Source organism: Salmo trutta, chromosome 5 (assembly GCF_901001165.1).
Source record: "Salmo trutta chromosome 5, fSalTru1.1, whole genome shotgun sequence".
Taxonomy (NCBI): Eukaryota; Metazoa; Chordata; class Actinopteri; order Salmoniformes; family Salmonidae; genus Salmo; species Salmo trutta.
This window is the reverse complement of record NC_042961.1, coordinates 65,112,934-65,138,169: the sequence shown is the minus strand read 5'-3', so window position 1 is coordinate 65,138,169 and position 25,236 is coordinate 65,112,934. Positions and strand designations below refer to the sequence as shown.

General features: G+C 41.0%; 1 protein-coding gene across 6 annotated transcripts in view; it reads left to right on the top strand.

Moving 5' to 3' along the window:
- The window catches only part of LOC115194768 (Fc receptor-like protein 5), a 342,937-nt gene that overhangs the window by 158,849 nt on the left and 158,852 nt on the right, over positions 1 to 25,236 (top strand). The window lies entirely within an intron of this gene.

Sequence of the window (25,236 nt, the reverse complement as noted above, 5' to 3'; positions counted from 1 at the left end):
GATAAGGAGGGAAAAAGAAAGGGAGAAGAGGTCTAAGAAAGTGAGGGAAGAAGAGGGGGAGCTTGAGTTGTATAAAAATGGTGGGAAAAAGGGAGATGGTTTGTTAAAGAAGAATGGTAGGAAGTGTAAGCAGAGGGAGCTGAAGACAGGAGGAGAAATGGAAGTGAATGAGGGTGAAGTATCGGAGGTGGTAGGTGTAGTAAAGTTATCAGAGACCGAGGCACCAAGGATCAGGAAAAAGATGAGTCTGTGACAGTAGGAGTTAAGTTTATGGAAAAAGTGGACCCTTGCCTTTTGGCTGATCCATTTGTGGTTTCACGGTGGGTGAGAAAAGAGTTGGGTCATGTGGAGTCGGTGAGGGTAACAAGAAGTGGTCTAGTGATAATTGTTTGTGTTGCTGTTGGGCAGAGGAAGAATGTGCTCGAAGTAAAATGAATTAGGGCAAGAAATGTGAATTGTTTCTTTCTCAAGAAAAGGGCACCAATGAAAGGAGTGATAACTGGGGTAGCAGTAAATAGAAAAGTTGACCAGCTGAGGGGAAAGAGTCCCGTTGTATGTGATGCTCGTCGTTTGATGCAACGCAGACAGGGTGGGGAAAAGTGGGGAAACAGAAGAGCCATTGTCTGTTATTTTGAGTTTTGAAGTTGAGTCTCTGCCTGACAAAGTGAAGTTAGGATATATAAGTTATCCTGTATGAGCGTATGTTCTGAATACATTACGATGTTACAGGTGTCCAGCTGGTGGGCAGGTGGCAGCAGTGTGTAGGAGGGAGGGTCCAAGGTGTGAGAAATGTGCAGAAGGGCACGAGACAAAGGAATATGTAGCATCGGGGAAAGTAGTGGTATGTGTTAATTGTAGGGGTGCCCATGGAGCTGGGGATCAGAAATGTCCCGTGAGAGAGAGGCAGGTTGAGGATTCCAGGGTTGTAGTAGTGCAGAAGTTGTCATATGCTGAGGCAGTGAAGAAAGTAGAGGAAGATGGGTTAAGGGGAGGAGTGGGGAGAGTAGTAGAGATATACCAATACAGAGGGATAGGGCAAAATGTGAAATAAGTTTCAGTAAGATTGGATTTATAGCATTTATAGCAATGGTTATCAACTGTACAGCAGGGATGGATCTGAAGTCTCAGGAAATAGAGGTTGTGGTGGCAGCTGCAGAGAGGTATTTGGGTGTGTGGGAGACTTGACAATAGAAAGAGTAACAGGGTGTGTTAAGTGGTGATGCCCCATCCTTTCAGGTTGATGGCATGAGGTAGGAATAAATACATTTAATTAGTGGAGTGGGGGGATGTTAATTTTATTTTATATAATTTTGAAATTAGTGAGTATAGTGTTAGATGGCAGGGTATTTATTCAGTACATCTTTTTCTTTTTCAAGTAAAGTATAAGGGAGTTGTACTCCAGGATAGTAGGTGGCGGTAATGCAAAAATTGGATGCCAACCGCCGTTAAACCTCAGAAGAAGAAGATTGTCGGGAACGTCATTAGACGGAAAAAGAAGAACGTCATTATACGGAAGAGGAAGGAAAGTGTGTTTGAAACTAAAATCGCTAGTAACAACCAGCATCAAACGTAACATTGCTTGTCAAATGGATATCATTTCTCGTTATGGTTTGTAGTTATGCTGGCTTTGCTTCTGCTGTCTTTCTACAACATCCGAAGGTGTGTTGCTCACACCATCGCTTAGCTAGCTTCAGAAAGCTCAGCTACCTAGCTAACTAAGTTAGCTAGTAAACAAAATGTAAGCTGGCTAGCAAAGATACATCCTGAAGTGATATAACGTTGTTAGCAATACGATGTGAAGTTATATGGTGTTATTCTCAACTTGCTATCATCTTAGATCATCCAGATGCAGGTTTATGTAGCTAACGTTAACTAGTTAACTGGATCAGCATGTCATTACGTTAACTAGTTAACTGGGTCAGCATGTCATTACGTTAACTAGTTAACTGGGTCAGCATGTCATTACGTTAACTAGTTAACTGGGTCAGCATGTCATTACGTTAACTAGTAATGTTGACATTATGGTCAACTGTGGCTTCCGAGTGATGCAGCGGTCTAAGGCACTTCATTTCAGTGCGTCACTACAGACCCTGGTTCGATTCCAGGCTGTATCACAATTGGCCCAGCGTCGTCGGGCTAAAACCCGTGTAGGCCGTCATTGTAAATAAGAATTTGTTCTTAACTGACTTGCATAGAGATTACAAAAAATGACACTGTTCTACTACTAATTCAGTAGCCAGCTAGCTCTGCAGACCCTGTTCTAGTTCAGTAGCCAGCTAGCTCTGCAGACCCTGTTCTAGTTCAGTAGCCAGCTAGCTCTGCAGACCCTGTTCTACTTCAGTAGCCAGCTAGCTCTGCAGACCCTGTTCTAGTTCAGTAGCCAGCTAGCTCTGCAGACCCTGTTCTAGTTCAGTAGCCAGCTAGCTCTGCAGACCCTGTTCTACTTCAGTAGCCAGCTAGCTCTGCAGACCCTGTTCTACTTCAGTAGCCAGCTAGCTCTGCAGACCCTGTTCTACTTCAGTAGCCAGCTAGCTCTGCAGACCCTGTTCTACTTCAGTAGCCAGCTAGCTCTGCAGACCCTGTTCTACTTCAGTAGCCAGCTAGCTCTGCAGACCCTGTTCTACTTCAGTAGGCAGCTAGCTCTGCAGACCCTGTTCTACTTCAGTAGCCAGCTAGCTCTGCAGACCCTGTTCTAGTTCAGTAGCCAGCTAGCTCTGCAGACCCTGTTCTAGTTCAGTAGCCAGCTAGCTCTGCAGACCCTTTCTACTTCAGTAGCCAGCTAGCTCTGCAGACCCTGTTCTACTTCAGTAGCCAGCTAGCTCTGCAGACCCTGTTCTGCTTCAGTAGCCAGCTAGCTCTGCAGACCCTGTTCTACTTCAGTAGCCAGCTAGCTCTGCAGACCCTGTTCTACTTCAGTAGCCAGCTAGCTCTGCAGACCCTGTTCTACTTCAGTAGCCAGCTAGCTCTGCAGACCCTGTTCTACTTCAGTAGCCAGCTAGCTCTGCAGACCCTGTTCTACTTCAGTAGCCAGCTATCTCTGCAGACCCTGTTCTACTTCAGTAGCTAGCTAGCTCTGCAGACCCTGTTCTACTTCAGTAGCCAGCTAGCTCTGCAGACCCTGTTCTACTTCAGTAGCCAGCTAGCTCTGCAGACCCTGTTCTACTTCAGTAGCCAGCTAGCTCTGCAGACCCTGTTCTACTTCTAGGAAACCTGCTGTTAATTGCATGTTGTTCAGTGATTCCGTTTTATTGATCAACGAACGTGAAATACAATGTATCAAGTGTTTGAGTCTGTCCTCATTGCACGTCTGTTATTTGATGTCGCACCTGAAATGATGAGCTGGTGGACTGAGACCAGATGGGGGGTGAAATAGGTGGTGACATGACAGTGTGTTATCAGAGGCCTGAGACCAGATGGGGGGGTGAAATAGGTGGTGACATGACAGTGTGTTATCAGAGGACTGAGACCAGATGGGGGGGTGTAATAGGTGGTGACATGACAGTGTGTTATCAGAGGACTGAGACCAGATGGGGGGGTGAAATAGGTGGTGACATGACAGTGTGTCTGTGTCGATGTTGTTTAGTTCAAGGTGCCTAGTTAAATAAAGATTAAATAAATTAGAACATATAAAATATATGCTTTGACCTATTCCAGGTAACCTAAAGATGCTTGATTCACTACAGCTGCTTTTGAAGAACTTTCCAGTCGTTTGTGCTTTACATTCCGACTTTACATTCCGACTCTACATTCCGGCTCTACATTCCGGCTCTACATTCCGACTCTACATTCCGACTCTACATTCCGACTCTACATTCCGACTCTACATTCCGACTCTACATTCTGACTCTACATTCCGACTTTTGAAAGTCTGTTTATTGGACATATATATTAGTGTCTAATAAAACAGAGCAACGTATGTAAAGTATCCCATCTGTTTTAAGGTTATAGTTTGTGTGATGTAGTTCCACTTGATGTCCACTAGGTGTCAGCACAGCTTCAATAATGTCACACCAGGTTCACAACATGTTTTCATGTTGTGAATACTACATGTGTAGACCTTACAGTGAAATGCTGACTTACAAGCCCTTAACACATATTTTTCTTAAAACGAAATTGTTGGTTAAGTAAGAAATAAAAGTAACAAATAACTAAAGAGCAGCAGTAAAATCAAAACAGCGAGGCTCTATACATGGGGTACCGGTTAGTCGAGGTAATTGAGGTGTTCCTTTCAAGTCCAGTGGTGTAAATTACTTAACAAAAATGTATTTAAACTACTCCACTACATTCCGTTTATATATCTGGTTATTTTGTATCTGTACTTTTACTCTTTCTTTACAATTAAACATTTTACTTCACTACATTTTTAAATAAAATAATGTATTTTTTACTCCATACAGTTTCCCTGGCACACAAAAGTACTTGTTTCATTTCGTATGCTTAGCAGGACAGGAAAATGGTCCAATTCACACACTGATCAAGAGAACATCCCTGGTCATCCCTACTGCCTCTGATCTGGAGGACTCACTAAACAGAGAACATCCCTGGTCATTCCTACTGCCTCTGATCTGGAGGACTCACTAAACAGAGAACATCCCAGGTCGTCCCTACTGCCTCTGATCTGGAGGACTCACTAAACACATGCTTCATTTGTAAATTATGTCTGATTGTTAGTGTTCCCCTGGTTATTTCTATAATAAAATAACAAGAGAATCGTGCTGTCTGGTTTGCTTAATATATGGAAGGTCAAATCATTTATACTTTTACCACTGATACTTCAGTATATTTTATCAATGACGTTTACTTAGTATTTTACTGGGGGACTTTCACTTTTACTTGAGTCATTTTCTATTAACATCTTATTATTGTACCTTTTTCCCTTCATTTGCCTACTACTGTCTATAAGCTGTCATAACATGTGGGTTTTTTCATGGGGACCAGGTATCGGAACGCCTTTGAAGGGTCTACAAAGCCCCCCAGGTAAAAGTTGGCTTTTGCAGACAAGGATTGTATTGTTACTCCACGACATAATATGTTATCACAACTCTATTAAAAGGACATTCTACACAGGGTGTCACTTCATTCCTTCTATTTGATGGGAACTCCTGGTTAGGAATGGGGAACGAGTGCTCTCTCTTGGAAAAAAACATTTTTATACCTATGCAGTACCTTTAGCATTAATAATAATAATAAACCTCTACTTTAGTAAAGAAAACAATTATGACAGGTGTGTTGTAATAAAATGAGTGGTGTCCACTGACTAAATGCAGTCTTTCTGGAAAACCCAGATATTCACTAAGTTCACTCGACTGGCCTTAAAAGTAATCTGCAATGTGGAACCTCCAACAATTCATTGACACAATAATTTTAACATACACATGCCATTGTCATGTCTCATTGTGCCTCCTCCAGACTCCTTCATAGCCGTCGGCCAGCTCTTTCACATCAACCATCTAATTGAAGTGAAAGGACGTGACCCTCCAATCTAAAATGTAAGACTTATCTTCACATTTCAAAAGTAGTTTCATGAAAACATTTCACCAAATTATATTTCAGTGTCATGTCCCTTAAATTACATTTCTTGAATTTGAAAATTCTGTGGTAAAGGAGGTTATTGGGGGGCCTTGAGGCACAAGAGGAATTGAAATAGGATTGTTATAATGCTGTAATGTTATAATGTTATAATGCTATAATGTTATAATGCTATAATGTTATAATGCTATAATGCTGTAATGTTATAATGCTGTAATGTTATAATGCTAAGTCCATTCCTGTGTTTGAATTGATATTAGATGACCCACTGTTGACAAAGTGTTTGAAGAAGGGTTGTTGCAGTCAGTCATCCATGCTATATGAAACGATAGGGTGGTGACCACCGTAGGGGTCATCCATGCTATATGAAACGATAGGGTGGTGACCACCGTAGGGGTCATCCATGCTATATGAAACGATAGGGTGGTGACCACCGTAGGGGTCATCCATGCTATATGAAACGATAGGGTGGTGACCACCGTAGGGGTCATCCATGCTATATGAAACAATAGGGTGGTGACCACCATAGGGGTCATCCATGCTATATGAAACGATAGGGTGATGACCACCGTAGGGGTCATCCATGCTATATGAAACGATAGGGTGGTGACCACCGTAGGGGTCATCCATGCTATATGAAACGATAGGGTGGTGACCACCGTAGGGGTCATCCAGAATTTAGAATGATCAAAGGGTCAACGGTCCAATTCCTGATCTTTAGGCCCAGAATGGCTCTAGTAACACATGCAGGTGAAATACCCTGTAATTGACCAGAATGACTGATTGCGTTATCAGACAGACAAGCATGGATGCATTACCCTAATAATGTTTTGCCTTTACAGTTATGGAAATATACAGAAATGTTGAAAGTGTGTTTTCTGCAGCACCAGTAAGGACCGTTCTCCTATGATGTAGTCGACCCTATCAGAAAACATTTACTAACTTTTTGCTTTTATACAAAAAACATGCCATTTCTCCATTTTGGTGAAAAGTGGGCCATTAGCTAAACCAGAACCTTCCTGTCCAAAGACCTTCATGAACTACTGAAACTATATCTGACAGTTTGGGGAGGAATTCATTCTAACGGGTGAAAATGAACCAGGTCTTTTCTGTGTATGTGCCGGTCTTTAAGCATAAATGTAAATATATAAAATATACTAATAATGCATCCAGTCTCTGGTTATTGGTGATACTTCCCATTCTGCCCAATTGTGACCTTTGACCCCTTGCACATGGCCTTAAGTTTCCACATTCTGGATGACATCCTGCCAGACTTTGTTGGTATTTCACTGTTTGATCTAGCATGTGACTGTTTTTCCCCAGCACTTGTCCCATGTTGGCTGGCCCACTATGCAGTTAAATGGAAAGGTTTCTCCCCAGCACTTGTCCCATGTTGGCTGGCCTACTATGCAGTTAAATGGAAAGGTTTCTCCCCAGCACTTGTCCCATGTTGGCTGGCCCACTATGCAGTTAAATGGAAAGGTTTCTCCCCAGCACTTGTCCCATGTTGGCTGGCCTACTATGCAGTTAAATGGAAAGGTTTTTCCCCAGCACTTGTCCCATGTTGGCTGACCTACTATGCAGTTAAATGGAAAGGTTTTTCCCCAGCACTTGTCCCATGTTGGCTGGCCTACTATGCAGTTAAATGGAAAGGTTCTGTAAATATTTGTACATAATTTGGTCAGATATCTGTGTAACAAATAACTAATGATCATGATTTCAATTCAGTTTAATGACATCACTCACTTCTCCTGAAGGGCGCACACAATACTATTCACTATTCACCATAAATGTAAAAGCATTAGATTGGCTATGCATTAGTATATATGGTATATAGTATATATGTTATATATTAGTATATATGTTATATAGTATATGTTATATATTAGTATATATATATATATATATATATATATATATATATATATATGTGTGTATTAGTTTATATGTTATATATTAGTATATATACATGCTAAGGCCGAAAATGAGTTTGCGCCATATTTCCTCTACATGCTGAGAATTGAATGGGTGACTTCACTTTGGGAGAACTCAGATGTTTGGTACTAATTACTCCCTCAATGAAGCTGCTTAGACAGGATTGGGCCGTTCAAACCAAGGGCTCCACTACATGGGTTTAACCCTTCTAGTTATTTATAATCAGAGACTTTTAGGGAGGAAGAAAGGAGGGATATATGTAAAGATTGAGGAACAATGACAAAACCTGAATCTCGGAGAAGGAATATAATTCTGATACAAAAAACTATATTATTTTTTTTTTTGTGAAAGTTATGGACCTATTATGACCTAGCTTTAATATTGTAGATAGGTTGTAGCTTCCATCAATGTAATTGCCTGCATCATTTCCAATCCCCCATATATATTTTGTAAATGTATATATGTTTTGTATGTATATATGTGTGTATATCGTACAGTGGAAACACTTGAGCCTCTGACCTGTATACTGTCAGATATCTGGTCCAGTGGAAACACTTGAGCCTCTGTCATCCGCGTCAGCAATAACTCATCACTCCTACTCGATTATCTTGGCAAAGAAATGCTCACTAACAGGGATGTAAACAAATTTGTGGACAACATTTGAGAGAAATAAGCTTTTTGTGTGTATGGATCATTTCTGAGATCTTATTTCAGCTCATGAAACATGGGACCAACACTTTACATGTTGCGTTTTTTATCATTTTGTTTAGTTACACTAGTAACATGACTGTATAAATCAAAAGGTACCAATTCTCTCAACCAGCTTCATGAGGTAGTCACTTGGAAAATATATTTTGATTTGTTTAACATTATTTTTGGTTACTACTATACAGTATGTGTTATTTCATAGTTTTGATGTCTTTACTATTATTCTGTAGAAAATAGCAAAAATTAAGAAAAACCCGTCCCCTCACACATGGTTTAGATGGTAAATATTTATGTTCCCTTAGAGGTTCATCACGTCAGCAAAAGGGAAAATGTTCCATCATCTATGTTTATTTACATTAGTGCAAATTGTCCACTGATATTGGTGTAATTTCTCACCCCTTTTGGCTGTATGAAAGTTAATTTCCCCTCATGGGGACACATTTGTTATTATGAAGGTAATTTGTGTAGAATGTTCTTTCCCCACTCATTCACCCCATCTCTTTACATTGCTTATTTATATGCAGTGGCCCAGACTTCAAACACAATGAAAGTCATGGGGGGAAATGAGGCTGAATCCTACACACACACACACACACACACACACACACACACACACACACACACACACACACACACACACACACACACACACACACACACACACACACACACACACACACACACATCTACAGGAAGAGAGTTCAATGCTGTTGTTTCCCCTTCTAGCAGATACTGTGTGAACTCATTTATATACTATTGGTATATAAATTAGAGTAGTGTTTAACCAAAATGTGATACAGCACTGTGTGTAATTACAAACTGTATGGAGAAACAGTCATGTAGAAAATGCTACAGAAACATACAACTATTAAATAATTGGGATGCACTGCCACCTGGTGGTTTCAAAGAGAACACTAGTGTTTCCCCCAGACATCCCTGTCTGATGCTAGAGGTGCACTGCCACCTGGTGGTTTCAAAGAGAACACTAGTGTTTTCCCCCAGACATCCCTGTCTGATGCTAGAGGTGCACTGCCACCTGGTGGTTTCAAAGAGAACACTAGTGTTTTCCCCCAGACATCTCTGTCTGATGCTAGAGGTGCACTGCCATCTGGTGGTTTCAAAGAGAACACTAGTGTTTTCCCCCAGACATCCCTGTCTGATGCTAGAGGTGATACTATCCTACGTTATATTATCTCTACCAGCTCATTAAATAACTCTGTAAATTGCAGTTGACCAACAAGGCTGTAATTAAGTATATACTCGTTTAATGGCTCTCAATAATATAGTCATCCTCAACCACAGGCACACTCTCATACATGCATAGAACATCTCAAGCAAACCTATAAACGCATACCGTATGTACAATCATGCTGCATACACACATACAAAATGGGAGTACTGCAGTAGACAGTTAGCCGATACAGATGGGGGCTGGAACGAGTTGCAACAAACACTCAAAACAGGACAGTTTTATCTCAATCTCTTCATTCAAAAGACTCAATCATAGACACTCTTACTGACAGTTGTGGCTGCTTTGCATGATGTATTGTTGTCTCTGCCTTCTTGCCCTTTTTGCTGTTGTCTTACATATAGTAAATAACATTTAAAAGACAACACTGACAGGACTCTACACACTGACGGGACTCTGACAGGACTCTACACACTGACAGGACTCTACACACTGACAGGACTCTACACACTGACACTGGGGATAATGGGGAAGATGGGCAATTCTGTTGCGTAATTCCCATTTCTGATTCCCTTGAGTTAACTACAGGATTGTTTTTTTCTGTGTGGTTTAAACTGTTAAGATATCAGACTGATCTGATATGGTAGTAGGTGCCAGGCGAGTGTCAAGAACTGCAACGCTGCTGGGTTTTTCACGCTCAACAGTTTCCTGTGTGTATCAAGAATGGTCCACCACCCAAAAAACATCCAGCCAACCGGACACAACTGTGGGAAGGATTGGAGTCAACATGAATTGAGTCTGTTCTGAGGGCAAAGCTGGATGCAACTCAATATTAGGACGGTGTTCTTAATGTTTTGTTCACTCGGTGTGCATAATATAAACAACACATGTTATTTATTATACAATAATCCAATGAGTGTGTTTTCACACGAGGCTGCTGACAGTAATCGCCCTTAACCTGTTTGGGCTAGGGGGCAGTATTGAGAATTTTGGAAAAAATATGTTCCCATTTTTAACTGCCTCCTACACCAACTCAGAAGCTAGAATATGCATATTATTGTTCAGGTTTGGATAGAAAACACTCTGAATTTTCTAAAACTGTTTGAATGGTGTCTGTGAGTATAACAGAACTCCTATGGCAGGCAAAAACCTGACAAGGTTTCAAGCAGGAAGTACCCTGTCTGACAAGGAGTCGTGCGTCTTGCATCTTTTTATTGAAAAGTAAGGATCTTAGCTGTAACGTGACAATTCCCAGGGCTCCGATAGGCTCTCAGAGCCCGGGAAATAACTGAAGGTTTACGAGGGAGCCTCAGGCTGAAACACATTATCACCTTTTGTAAGTGGCTGCTCCGAGGACCTTTGAATGAGGCGCATGCACGAGTCGCTCCTGAGGAGAAATTTTATTCGGCTGTTTAGGCTCAATGCATACTCCCGGTCGGAATATTATCAGTTATCTACGAGTTAAATGGCATAAAAATTGGTTTTAAACAGCGGTTGACATGCTTCGAAGTACGGTAATGGAATATTTAGACATTTTTGACACGCCAATGCGCCATGCGCGGGACCGTGAAGAAGCATTCTGATAGTGTCTAGAACTCACGAACAAAACGTCGCTGTTTGGATATAACGATGGATTATTTGGGACCAAACCTACATTTGTTATTGAAGTAGAAGTCCTGGCAGTGTATTCTGATGAAGAACAAGCAAGGTAAGAACATTTTTCTTATAGGAAATGTGATTTTGGTGGAGGCTGACCTGGGTGGGTATCTAAATAGCTAGCCCTGTAATGCCGGGCTATGTACTTAGATTATTGCAAAATGTGCTTCATCCGAAAAGCTATTTTAAAATCGGACATATCGAGTCCATAGAGGAGTAATGTATCTATAATTCTTAAAATAATTGTTATGCTTTTTGTGAACGTTTATCGTGAGTAATTTAGCAAACTGTTAGTAAATTCCCCGGAAGTTTGCGGGGGTTATGCTTTTTCTGAACGTCACATGCTAATGTAAAAAGCTGGTTTTTGATATAAATATGAACTTGATTGAACAGACATGCATGTATTGTATAACATAATGTCCTAGGTGTGTCATCTGATGAAGATCATCAAAGGTTAGTGCTGCATTTAGCTGTGGTTTGGGTTTATGTGACATGATATGCTAGCTTGAAAAATGGGTGTCAGATTTTTTCTGGCTGGGCACTCTGCTGACATAATCTAATGTTTTGCTTTCGTTGTAAAGCCTTTTTGAAATCGGACAGTGGGGTTAGATTACCGAGATTCTTGTCTTTAAATAGCTGTAAAATAGTCATATGTTTGAGAAATTGAAGTAATAGTATTTCTAACGATTCAAAAATCGCGCCACTGGATTTCAGTGGCTGTTACGTAGGTGGGACGAGTTCGTCCCACATGCCCCAGAGAGGTTAACCTCCGCGGCCGTGCTCATTGTTAAATCAGGCACATGATGCGTCTCTTTGTGTGTGCCCTCTCTATGCCTCCCTTATAATAGCTGTCTTACTGTGTGTAACAGGTGCCAATGTTTGTCTATGGAGACTGCATGGCGGTGTGCTCGATTTGATACTCAAATCAACGTTTATTTGTCACGTGCGCTGAATACAACAGCTGTAAAAGTGCACATCTGTCATTGTCACCCTAATGTACCATCATATTCGAGTAGAGATCATTTTTGGTCCATGTTAATGACTGTGTGTGTGTGTGTGTGTGTGTGTGTGTGTGCGCGCGCGTGTGTGTGTGTGTGTGTGTGTGTGTGTGTGTGTGTGTGTGTGTGTGTGTGTGTGTGTGTGTGTGTGTGTGTGTGTGTGTGTGTGTGTGTGTGTGTGTGTGTGTGTGTGTGTTACGCTCCTCAGGAACACCGAGTAGGGAGAGTTTGGACCATCACTTCGACACATGAAATGGCTGAAAAAGTGGAAGACTTGACCAACCCGGGGCTCAGAGCAGCTGAAACAAGTGAAGTGCACCTCCTCCCAACAGCACCAGAGACAGAATAAACTAGGAATGTAAAGCTTTATCGTTGTTTATTTGTTTGTTGTTGAGAGAAATGTTTGGCAATTGACTAGGAATGCCTTGGAGATGGACCAGTCGATGGATCGTTTGGTGACCACTGACCTAAAGGCTCTTCTCTCTCCGGGCTGATTTCAACAAAGTACTGAGTAAAGGGTCTGAATACTTATGTAAATGTGATATTTACATTTTTTATTTACCTTTCTAAAAAACAGTTTTTTCTTTGTCATTAAGGGATATTGTGTGAACATGATATTATTAGTTATCAACAGCTCAGTAAACACACTATGTGTGACTCTAGTTGAAGTTTAGTGAAATGTACTTGGTATATGTACTGTATGTAGTAGTGCTATTATGTAGTAGAATGTAGTTAGTATATGTACTGTATGTAATAGTGCTATTATGTAGTAGAATGTAGTTAGTATATGTAATAGTGCTATTATGTAGCTGTTGTAGTAGATTGTAGTTGTATGTAGCTGTTGTGGTAGATTGTAGTGGTGTACTGTATGTAGCTGTTGTGGTAGATTGTAGTTGTGTACTGTATGTAGCTGTTGTAGTTGCATAAGATACTCAACTGAATGTAATGTTGCATGATAAACTATGCTAACCTGCAGACAGTATTCTTGGTATTTAATAGTCTCTGTCAAAGCGGTTAATTCACTCTATGGGGGGAACTAAAACATATTGAAGCATTACAGAACTGTATATCTTCCGTATTTTTTTCAACATATTACTCAGTGTCCCATTCTAGGGAGGGGTGGGGGGGGGGGGGTGTAGAGGTGGGAAGGGGGGGGGGGAGGGACATCGGTTTGTGTCAAGAACTGCAACAAGTGTGAAAAACCCAGCTACAACAGTTTCCTGTGTGTATCAAGACTGGTCCACCACCCAAAGGACATCCAGCCAACTGGACACAACTGTGGGAAGCATTGGAGTCAACATGGACCAGCATCCCTGTGGAACGATTTCACACCTTGTAGAGTCCATGACCCGACAAGTTGAGGCTGTTCCGAGGACAAGAGGGGGTGCAACTCAGAGAGACTGGCATGAATAGTATTTATATCAGCCCTCTGATTACAATAAATAATGGTTGTATTGGTCAGTACTGTACTGAAGAGGGTTGAATAATGGTTGTATTGGTCCGTATTGTACTGAAGAGGGTTGAATAATGGTTGTATTGGTCCGTATTGTACTGAAGAGGGTTTAAATAATGTTGAGTTACTGCAAGTCACAGTACATTTCTAATGTGCAGTTTGCAAACTACTTGTTATTTTTTTGAATGACTCTTTTTACTGACTCGAGAGTCGTGATTCTTCTTTTTTCTGAGTGACTCGTTCCTTTTTAGTCGTTTGTTTGACCTGCTATTGCTGGCCGCAGTGAGTCCTACAGCAGGATTAATACGGGCTCCTCCGGATCTGCAGGTCCCAGTGTTTAGGAACGAGATATCTGTGGATATGATTTCTCTTTCATATAACCTTTATTTATACATTCTCCTTGAGATTAAATCCCTTTTGCTAGAGACCTGAGACACATTACAGAATATCTATAGCACAGTGACATACCTGGTTTTCATCATACTCTTCCTAGCAGCAAATTCACTGGCTGTTAGCGGTTCAGGAAGTGACGTGGGGAGAGGAAGTATGGACAGCAGGTGCCTCATAACATGGTTTTAAACAGTGACAATAACAGGAATAGCTTGGTAACATCAGGGGGTGAGTTTAAACAGGGATAGCTTGGTAACATCAGGGGGGGGTGAGTTTAAACAGGGATAGCTTGGTAACATCAGGGGGGGGGTGAGTTTAAACAGGGATAGCTTGGTAACATCGGGGGGGGGGGGTGAGTTTAAACAGGGATAGCTTGGTAACATCAGGGGGGGGAGTTTAAACAGGGATAGCTTGGTAACATCAGGGGGGTGAGTTTAAACAGGGATAGCTTGGCAACATCAGGGGGGGGTGAGTTTAAACAGGGATAGCTTTGCAACATCAGGGGGGGGAGTTTAAACAGGGATAGCTTGGTAACATCAGGGGGGTGAGTTTAAACAGGGATAGCTTGGTAACATCAGGGGGGGTGAGTTTAAACAGGGATAGCTTGGTAACATCGGGGGGGGGTGAGTTTAAACAGGGATAGCTTGGTAACATCAGTCAACCACGAGGCCAGCTCCTACATAGTGGAAAGGTACAGTACACACCCTACCTATTACCCTACCCAGCACCCTCACTACTGCACTACCAAGCACAATACCTAGTACCCTATCTAGTGCAGACCACTAGATACCACTCCATGTCAACTATAGGTAAATTCATTAGCATGAAGTTTGATACCCATATGACCCCACTCAACCCCAGAGGTCAAGTGTCAACATTCAATCTAACCTGGGGCCTGACGTATCAACATTCAATCTAACCTGGGGCCTTACGTATCAACATTCAATCTAACCTGGGGCCTTACGTATCAACATTCAATCTAACCTGGGGCCTTACGTATCAACATTCAATCTATCCTGGGGCCTGACGTATCAACATTCAATCTAACCTGGGGCCTTACGTATCAACATTCAATCTAACCTGGGGCCGTACGTATCAAGTGTCTGGTGGATGAATTAGTTGGGTAACAGAGATAATTAAGATGTCTTATCTGCATAATATGCTTATGTGATATACTTGTTATTAGAATGTTTCCCTTTGGACTCTGGTGTTGGCAGTTGCACTTCTTCCCTCAGCTGGGGCTCAGTCACCTGGGGCTCAGTCACCTGGGGCTCAGTCACCTGGGGCCCAGAGAGGGGAGAGGTCAGGCTTGTCTTTTACATGTCTCTGTTGCTATGCAGATTATCAGAAAGGGAAGAGGACAGGATGGAACATTGTCTTCATATGTGAATGTATCTGTTAAACCATGTGAAGGGATGGTGTGATTAATGGGGAACCAATTACTTGTCTCCAATGTCTGTGCGCAAGTCACTCCCTCCTTTGGCATTGGGGGGAGGTGTATGGCAGTGTCTGGAACCATTGTATGTCCTCTGATGTTGCACTTATCCTGGGATAGTGTATGACCTAGAGGCTCACTCCCCTCAGTGAGCTTGTCCAGGAGTGGTGTCAAAAAGGGGTTTTACTTGAGATGGGAGTATCTAGAGTTGACAATTGAGTTATGCCATTGGATGAGTTGGTGTTTTTGTGCTTTGAAGTACCAGGAACGAGATTAGAACCAACTGAACGATAATTTAAAGTGAATGCTATCTGGCTACGGGATACTCCTTTCTCATTATAAAGTCTTCCTTTGTGAACTGTTCCTAATATCTGTGGTTTGTCATATCGACTAGGGGGTTGGATCTTTGCTATAAAAGATCTCAGTAGCCGTTGTGTTGTCACTCTCAATGGTTCATTAGAAATTGGGAATCGTTGAAAGACAAGTGCTATTGCAAAGCTCTTATTATTAAAGATGTAGTTTAAGTAGATTAATTATTCATGATCCATGCTACATAACTACTAATTAATGATGGGTTATTGATTCATTTTATTAGATAATTCTCTTATCAAAATACACAAGGTGAAATTGAGATTTGGTTATGAATCAGCAGTTGGTTATCAAATAAAAGTATGTCACATACACAGTAATACCCAACAAAAGGTTAGTTTGTAGCTCCCACAATGCAGTAATACCAAACAAATGGTTAGTTTGTAGCTCCCACAATGCAGTAATACCCAACAAAAGGTTAGTTTGTAGCTCCCACAATGCAGTAATACCTAACAAATGGTTAGTTTGTAGCTCCCACAATGCAGTAATACCCAACAAAAGGTTCGTTTGTAGCTCCCACAATGCAGTAATACCCAACAAAAGGTTAGTTTGTAGCGCCCACAATGCAGTAATACCTAACAAAAGGTTAGTTTGTAGCTCTTACAATGCAGTAATACCTAACAGTTGTCACGTCCTGACCAGCAGAGGGAGCAATTGTATTAGTTTTGGTCAGGACATGGCAGGGTTTTTGTGTGTTAAGTGTTGTGTTGGTGATTGGACTCCCAATTGAAGGCAGGTGTGTTGAGTTGCCTATGAATGGGAGTCCTATATAGTAGTGTGTGTTTTTCTTTGGGGTTGTGGGTAATTGTTTCTGTTCAGTGTGATATACTGTTTAGCTGTCGGTATTTTCTTGTTTTTGTAGTGTTCCAGTGATCGTTTTGAATTAAAATTATGAACACTAACTCCGCTGCACCTTGATCCACTTCTCTCCATGACGACAGCTGTGACAGCAGTAATACCTAACAAAAGGTTAGTTTGTAGCTCCCACAATGCAGTAATACCTAACAAAAGGTTAGTTTGTAGCTCCCACAATGCAGTAATACCTAACAATAGAAAACACAATCTTAAAAATGTATATAATAAATATCAGAACAAGTTGAGTAAGTCACATGTCAGCTACAAACATTTAGATTGGTAAATTAGTCTAGCCAGTTGTCTAAACTTCTGGTAATAATGCCCCAATACCAATTTTGTTAAGTCACTCTCACTCAGATATGGTTAACAAACATCAGTCTTGGCAAAATGTGTAGAATCGCAGGAAATTCACTGCAATACTGCTCCATGGCAAAATGAGTCTAATTGCATGAAATGTATTATAAATGTCTATTTCACTCCACCGTCAGGAGGGAGGTAAAATGTTTTGCCAGTGAGGTGGGGGGCACCCCAAAAAAATCTGTTAGGGCCCCCAAAAGCCATGTTAAGATCCAAATGAACATCAAAACATGGACAGAGGGAGACCTGGGACTTCATCCACAAATAATCTCAGAGTAATTGCTGATCTAGGATGTGTCTATAATTTTATTCTTGTTGTAAACTGCAAAACTGATCCGAGAGGAACACTTCTACTCTGAGACATGTGTTGGTTAATTTCTGTATTACCAAATGAGGAGAGTTACAAACTTCACACAGTCAGAGTTATACTTAAACTACATCTTTAACCTGCTGGGGCTAGGGGGCAGTATTTGCACGGCCGGATAAAAAACGTACCCGATTTAATCTGGTTACTACTCCTGCCCAGTAACTAGAATATGCATATAATTGTTTGATTTGGACGGAAAAGACCCTAAAGTTTCTAAAACTGTTTGAATGGTGTCTGAGTATAACAGAACTCATTTGACAGGCCAAAACCTGAGAAGATTCCAAACAGGAAGCGCCCTCTCTCACCATTTCTTGGCCTTCTTTGTTATCTCTATCCAAAACAAAGGATCTCTGCTGTAACGTGACATTTTCTACAGCTCCCATAGGCTCTCAGAAGGCGCCAGAACGTTGAATCATGACTCTGCAGTTACTGGCTGAAAAACAGTAGCGCATTTGGTAAGTGGACGATCTGAGAACAATGAGACGGGCGCTCGTGCACGTGAAGAGTCCATTTTCTTCTGTGAGTCTTTGAACGAAAACAACTTCTCCCGGTCGGAATAGTACCGCTATTTTACGAGAAAAATTGCATAAAAATTGATTTTAAACAGCGTTTGACATGCTTCGAAGTACGGTAATGGAATATTTTGAAATGTTTTGTCACGATATGCGCCGGCGCGTCACCCTTCGGATAGTGTCTTGAACGCACAAACAAAACGCCGCTATTTGGATGTAACTATGGATTATTTGGAACCAAACCAACATTTTCTTGCTGAAGTAGAAGTCCTGGGAGTGCATTCTGACGAAGAACAGCAAAGGTAATCCAATTTTTCTTATAGTAAATCTGAGTTTGGTGAGTACCAAACTTGGTGGGTGTCAAAATAGCTAACCTGTGATGGCCGGGCTATCTACTCAGAATATTGCAAAATGTGCTTTCACCGAAAAAGCTATTTTAAAATCGGACACCGCGATTGCATAAAGGAGTTCTGTATCTATAATTCTTAAAATAATTTATGTTTTTTGTGAATATTTATCGTGAGTAATTCAGTAAATTCACCAGAAGTGTTCGGTGGGAATGCTAGTCACATGCTAATGTAAAAAGCAGTTTTTTTATATAAATATGAACTTGATTGAACAAAACATGCATGTGTTGTATAACAATGTTCTAGGAGTGTCATCTGATGAAGATCATCAAAGGTTAGTGCTGCATTTAGCTGTGGTTTTGGTTTTTGTGACATTATATGCTCGCTTGAAAAATGGGTGTCTGATTATTTCTGGCTGGGTACTCTGCTGACATAATCTAATGTTTTGCTTTCGCTGTAAAGCCTTTTTGAAATCAGACAGTGTGGTTAGATTAACAAGAGTCTTGTCTTTAAAATGGTGTAAAATAGTCATATGTTTGAGAAATTGAAGTAATAGCATTTCTAAGGTATTTGAATATCGCGCCACGGGATTCCACTGGCTGTTGACTAGGGTGGGATGCTCACGTCCCATGTTTCCCATAGAAGTTAAGGTAATTTGTAATACTAATTTTAAGGGAATTTGTATAACCTATAATGATGATGGAGTTTAAAGTTCTTAGACATATTTGTAATTTGAACCAATGAGAAGACTGAAAGGACAAAGCCTTAGACTAAGGGTAGGCTTCCTTAAGTCTATTTTCCTTGAACGATAAGGGTACAATCATTTTCCTTTGTGGAGTAGTTCAGATTAGTCATTTTGATCTGATTATGTTATTTGAATAACTTTTGACCAGTAGTAGTATTTTTATACATTATTTAGATAAGTATTTTCCTTTATTTTCAGTAGTCAGCTATTGTTGTATTCAGTGGAAGAGATTTAACACAAGGCTGTGGAATTGATATAATAAGTATTATTATATTTTGTTATTGAGTTAGCAAGAAAAGTTTAATAATGGTAGACTTAGGTTAAGTATTTAGGACATGTTCTAAGCCAACAAGACAGGGAGATATGACATCTGTGATCCAGGATCATTGAGAGTAACAGAAACTTACTAAACGATGCAATAATCTTGATATTAAGACAGGTTGATTTTTCTAAAATCCAGGAGTGCAACCAGGGAGACAGTGAGACGTTTAGTTAATATTTGGAAACAACCAGTATTTATCACTGACTGTTATGAGAAAGAGCTACAGACAGATAGAAGGAAGGGCAGACGGAGAAGTCCTCCCCCGCACTGCTGAAACCTTGAGGGTTGGGGAGTAGCAGGAAGAAAGGAGGGGGGCCAGCAGGAGAAGATAGTAAGAGAATTTGGTTCACTTAGTCTCTCCATGAATTAATATCCTAAAGCTATCGGCTCCATTGGCATGTATTTTAGTTTTGATTTTAAACAACATTTTTTTTGTAGAATATCCATTCCAACATTTTGGAAATTGACTTATTGAACTATTCCGACGTGAAGGGGTGTTTAACAATAATAGATAAGTATAGCAAATGGGTAGAAGCGTTCCCAACATACTTGGTGGACATGATTATGGTAGCTAAAATATGAGGTCAAGATATTATCCCTAGAGTTGGCTTACTAGGATCTATCTCTTTAAATGATGGATGACATTTTAGCTAATCGGGTTGAACAAATAGAATGCCAGAGTTAGAGATACCAGAACAGGTAGACATAGAAGTTGAAGAAATACTAGCAGAGCACATGAGAAGACTGTTTGTTAACCAAACCCGTATGTCCAAGATTTTGTGTCCAACAGTGAATTACAAGAGAAGGTGATTCACTCAGTACAACCAGGAGACTGGGTGTGGATCCAGTCCCTGAGGAGAAAAGACTGGAAGCAGCCCCGTTGGGAAGGCCCATACCAGGTTCTGTTAAACCATTGCCTTTGCCATTAGAAAACCTGAGAGAGTCACTTGGGTCCACGTTACCCACTGCAAGGAGGTATGTACACATATGAACACTGTTGATCACACACAGAGTTAGGAGAAGAACCGATACCAACAGGGTCCGGGGGTTACCTCCTTCACGAAGATTCCCTATCCCGACCGTTCATCACTGTGTGTGCTCCTAGAGGTGTGAGTATGGGGTGGTACCTAGCAGAGAGACTAAGGGCAGGAGAGGGTTGGCGGGTTTGGGGAAGAGTAGAGACTCTGAGCTGCATCATAGTCTAATCTTTCTGATACATTCAGATCCACCACCTTCTGGTACTAATTATATGACGCCGTTGTCATTGAGAAGAAGTTAAAGATAAACTATTTAATACAATGATGAGTGACTTACAGAATAAGGAGTCAAAGAAGATCAGGATGTAGAATTAAAGGTAAACATTAAACAATTCCCTGGGAAAGCAGACAACTCTACAGGGACTGGGGTTGGCCAGATTGAAGTACTCAGCCAACCCACCTCGGTTCACTTAAATTCCTGATGAGCACCAGTGTTATAGATACAAGAATGGCACCGAGAACTTAGATGATTTTAATGGCTGAAAGGTAATCGTTAATGTGACTGACTTAGGTTTGAAAGATGAATAGAAAATGCTTAACCTCACAGCACCTATAACTGATGTAGGGTGGGCTAGTACCAGCAGAGGACGCATACAACAGAAATTACCACAAAGGGTGGTTAGGAACTTGCGCCCTGGGGTTATAGGTCCAACCAGTTCAAGTTAGTCATCAGAGGCCAGTTATAGGAGGCTAAAGTAGGCACAGGAGGAGTTTTGACCAGGACGGGAGTATCTTTGTCTATTGGCATCCTCAGGGAAGTTCCAGATGAATACAAAGCTATGAATCAAATATGTGAAGGCTTTAACACTACATTATTTTGGTGGTGGACAATAAATAAAAATGTGGATTGGATTAATGACATCTTTTATAATCAACAGAGATTCATGAATGAAACCGGGGATGCAGTAAAGAGGTTCTCTGACCAATTATCCGCCACCTCCCTCATGACCTGGTAAAATAGACTGACTCTCGATATGTTATTGGCAGAAGAGGGCGGTGTAGGTAGAATGATTAGGTTCATCGCTGCACGTACATTCCTGATAACACAGCTCATGTTTGGGAAATGGAAAAGTGTTGTAAGAACTGTATTATGGGCTGCTTTCACCTGTATGAGTGTGTTTGTGTTGTGTGGTTGTTGTTTGGTCCCGTGTGCGAGAGGTCTCATTTCCAGGGTTCTGGAGAGATCGATAATGGAGCAGATGGTGAGATACGGACCGAGTCCAAGTTCAGACCAGTGGGACGACAAATACCTACCGCCGAGCCTGGTGGAGGATTCATTATAAAGGCTATAATAATGGGTTAAAAACTATATTCCAATACAGTGTGTAAGACACTGTTACCAAAATTAGCAGGGCAGAGTTGATAAGACGACCTTGGAAAAGGAACAGGGGGAGAAGAAAAAAGATAGAAAAACAAGCGTTTATCTTTTTATCTCGTGTGAAGTATCTGTCTTTCCTTATGTGAGGGTTTGAAGTTCCTGGGTGGCTGGTAGTCAACCTAGTACAAGTTTTTATTATCGTTATTGCCTATTAATAAAAGTGTGATTATTTTTGTTTGTATTGTATTTTAGTGAGTGACACCCTAGTGAGTGTCAAAAGGGGAATCCTAAATTTCTCTGAAATTTCTCACTGGGAAAAGTTCACACCCACAGGGTGTGAAAAGGGGGATTGTCGGGTTATATTTTATTTAACTAGATGTGTTGCATAGCTTATGAATACATTAATGTTAAACATAGGAGGTTTGTATTGTATTAACATAGATTGAGCAATATATAATAGACATGACTAACTGGAGGGTTGCTGGGTAGTAGGAGTGTAGGCTGAGTAGACTCGTGACACACGCGCACACACACACACACTGCCTGGTTGTGGAACCACTCAAGGACATGTGTACGTGGGGGACTGGTAGAATGGAAGATAGCTGTAGCACAAAAGCAGAAACTGTCCTAACTGTCCTTCCCTGTAGCTCAGTTGGTAGAGCATGGTGTTTGCAATGCCAGGGTTGTGGGTTTCATTCCCATGGGGGGCCAGCACAGGAAAAAAAAAAAGTGAAATGTATGCATTCAATACTGTAAGTCGCTCTGGATAAGAGCATCTGCTAAATTACTAAAATGTAAAATGTAAATGTAATAAAAACAGACACTGTCCTTGGGTGTCTGACTCTCGGGTACACACACGAAGATAAGCTAGAAGACAACTATGCTTGGCAACAGTGATGCACCAGGAGGCTGGGACCAGCCTGTGTGCCTACAATAGGCTGAGTAAGTCTAAACCACACTCAGCCTCTACTCTGACAGGCCTGCTCTGAGCAGGAACTATCTCTGTCAGAGTATTAAAGAACTTTGGGTGTGACAGTTAGTTCTCTGTTTGCCCTGCGAGGTGTTACAGTGAATCCGTATATACGAAGATTGCATTTACCATTTATTCGCTTGACTAATTATATTGAATAAACAAGCTGAGAATATTTTCAGTGACTTAGTGTTAAATTCTGTTCTGAAACCAGATTCGATTGACGCAACCTAACAATGTCTACACAGATAAATTGATAGGTGTTGTGGTTCAGGCATTATTGTTACAGGTTCAGTATAATGTTATACCGTTACATGTTACAGAGATAGAAAACATACAGGAGAGGAGAATTCAATTATTAAAATTATTTACTTTATTTTCCTATTTTGGTCTCTTTAGTAGTTCTTCATTATTTTATGTAAACATGAAACTAATGTAGGACTATTGTTCTATTGTGGTTGTTTTGTGCAAAACAATTATTTGTTTATTAATCATCCTGGTAAGATATTGCTTTGTCTTTGTAGCATATAGAATTAAATACATTATTTTCCTCAATCACGTTGCCTGTTTTTTTTTATTTGTTCTGAATGACATCACAACAACTCTGTTTTTAATTTCACTCACTTCCCTTCATGCATCTTCTAAATACTCCATTCCAGGTTTCCCCTACAGCCCCCAGGGCCTTGAGTATCTTCTAAATGCTCCATTCCAGGTTTCCCCTACAGCCCCCAGGGCCTTGAGTATCTTCTAAATACTCCATTCCAGGTTTCCCCTACAGCCCTCAGTCATTTCTGCCATACTGCTCACACCTATTTAGTCAACAACTGACAGTGAAAGTCACATTTATTTTATATGATCAATGTTCTTGGCAAATCCCAAGTTGTTGTAAATTGAAATATATACTAGAGCCTACTTGTTGTCCAGTGGTGATTTTAGCTGTAAATCTTGGTGGGGCAAGGACATTTTTATTCGATTCATGCCAACAAAGCCACTACACAACACAACACTAAACAATACATTAATTGCACTCTAACGGTGACAAACGCTGCACACAAACTATTTAGGCCTACATAAATCTACAACAGCAGAGCCTTCTTTTCAGCACAATGGAGTGACTCCTTACCACCACTACCCCTGAGCCTCAGTGGCAGCAAAACAGTTCATTCAGCCTCATTAACTGCCTTTTTAAAAACATAGCTGATATGGCTGACTGATTAAAACAAATGTGGTTTCTACTGACAATTGAGATGAACAAACTATGGCATAAGGGAACGATGAGTGGATAAGAGGTAGTTGTATTTTTGATTTAGACAATGAGTGAGCTGAGACGGATGTTGTCAATATAATTATTTGTTCAGCACTTTTGAAATGTACAGCGACAGAATTCAGAACATGGGCCGTTCTTACAGTATTATACCTGTACACCAAGTCAGAACCGTAGGATATAAAAAGGGGGTATATAAGCAGACAATGAAAGCTCTTACTATATTTGATGATGGCATTTCTCTAAAACACGCTTTGGGCTACATGTGCACCACCAAGTCAGAACAGTAGGCTAAATTATGAGGGGGAAAGAGACAAACCCAACATACGACCCAACATACACGTAGGATGGCTTTCTTAGCTACAGTATACAGCATTCAAAACATTTTTGGAGGTGGCACAGCGGTCCTTCTTGTGGGCAAATTTTCTCATCAAACTTTGTCATCAAAGTCTGGCATTCTCTGGATTTATGGTGCTTTCAAGACAACTGGGAACTCTGAAGAAAACAAGGTTGAATACCACCTCTATCTTGTCACAACACAAAAATCAACACTGTTTCCATAAACACTGAGCAGACACTGTTGTCGGTGTCAGGAGAGGAGAATGGCTGCTGTTTTACGGTCCCCTAACAACCATCATTAAGTTTGCTGACGACACAACAGTGGTAGGCCTGATCACCAACAATGATGAGACAGCCTATAGGGAGGAGGTCAGAGACCTGCAGTGTGTTGCTGGGACAACAACCTCTCCCTCAATGTGAGCAAGACAAAGGAGATGATCGTAGACTATAGGAAAAGGAGGGCCGAACAGGCCCCCATTCACATCGACAGGGCTGTAGAGCAGCGGGTGGAGAGTTTCAAGTTCCTTGGTGTCCACATCACCAACAAACTATCATAGTCCAAACACACCAAGACAGTTGTGAAGAGGGAACGACAACATCTTTTCCCCCTCAGGAGACTGAAAAGATTGGCATGGGTCCCCAGATCCTCAAAAAGTTCTACAGCTTAACCATCGAGAGCATCCTGACCGGTTGCATCACCGCCTGGTATGGTAGCTGATCGGCCTCCAACCGCAAGGCACTACAGAGGGTAGTGCGTACGTCCCAGTACATTACTGAAGGCAAGCTTCCCTACCTACATGTACAAATGACCACGTCTAACCTGTATCCCCACATATTGACTTGGTACCGGCACCCCCTGTATATAGCCTTGTTATTGTTATGTAATTTTGTTGTGTTACTTTATATTATCTTTTTTACTTTCGTTCATTTAGTAAATATTTTCTTAACTCTATTTCTTGAACTACATTGTTGGTTAGGGGCTTGTAAGTAAATATTTCACGGTCTACACCTGTTGTATTCGGCGCATGTGACAAATACAATGTTATTTAATTTGATAGCATCAGAAGGGTAGAGAGGGTAGTGCGTACGGCCCAATGTTATTTGATTTGATAGCATGGCTTCAGAATTGGAGATAGAGTAA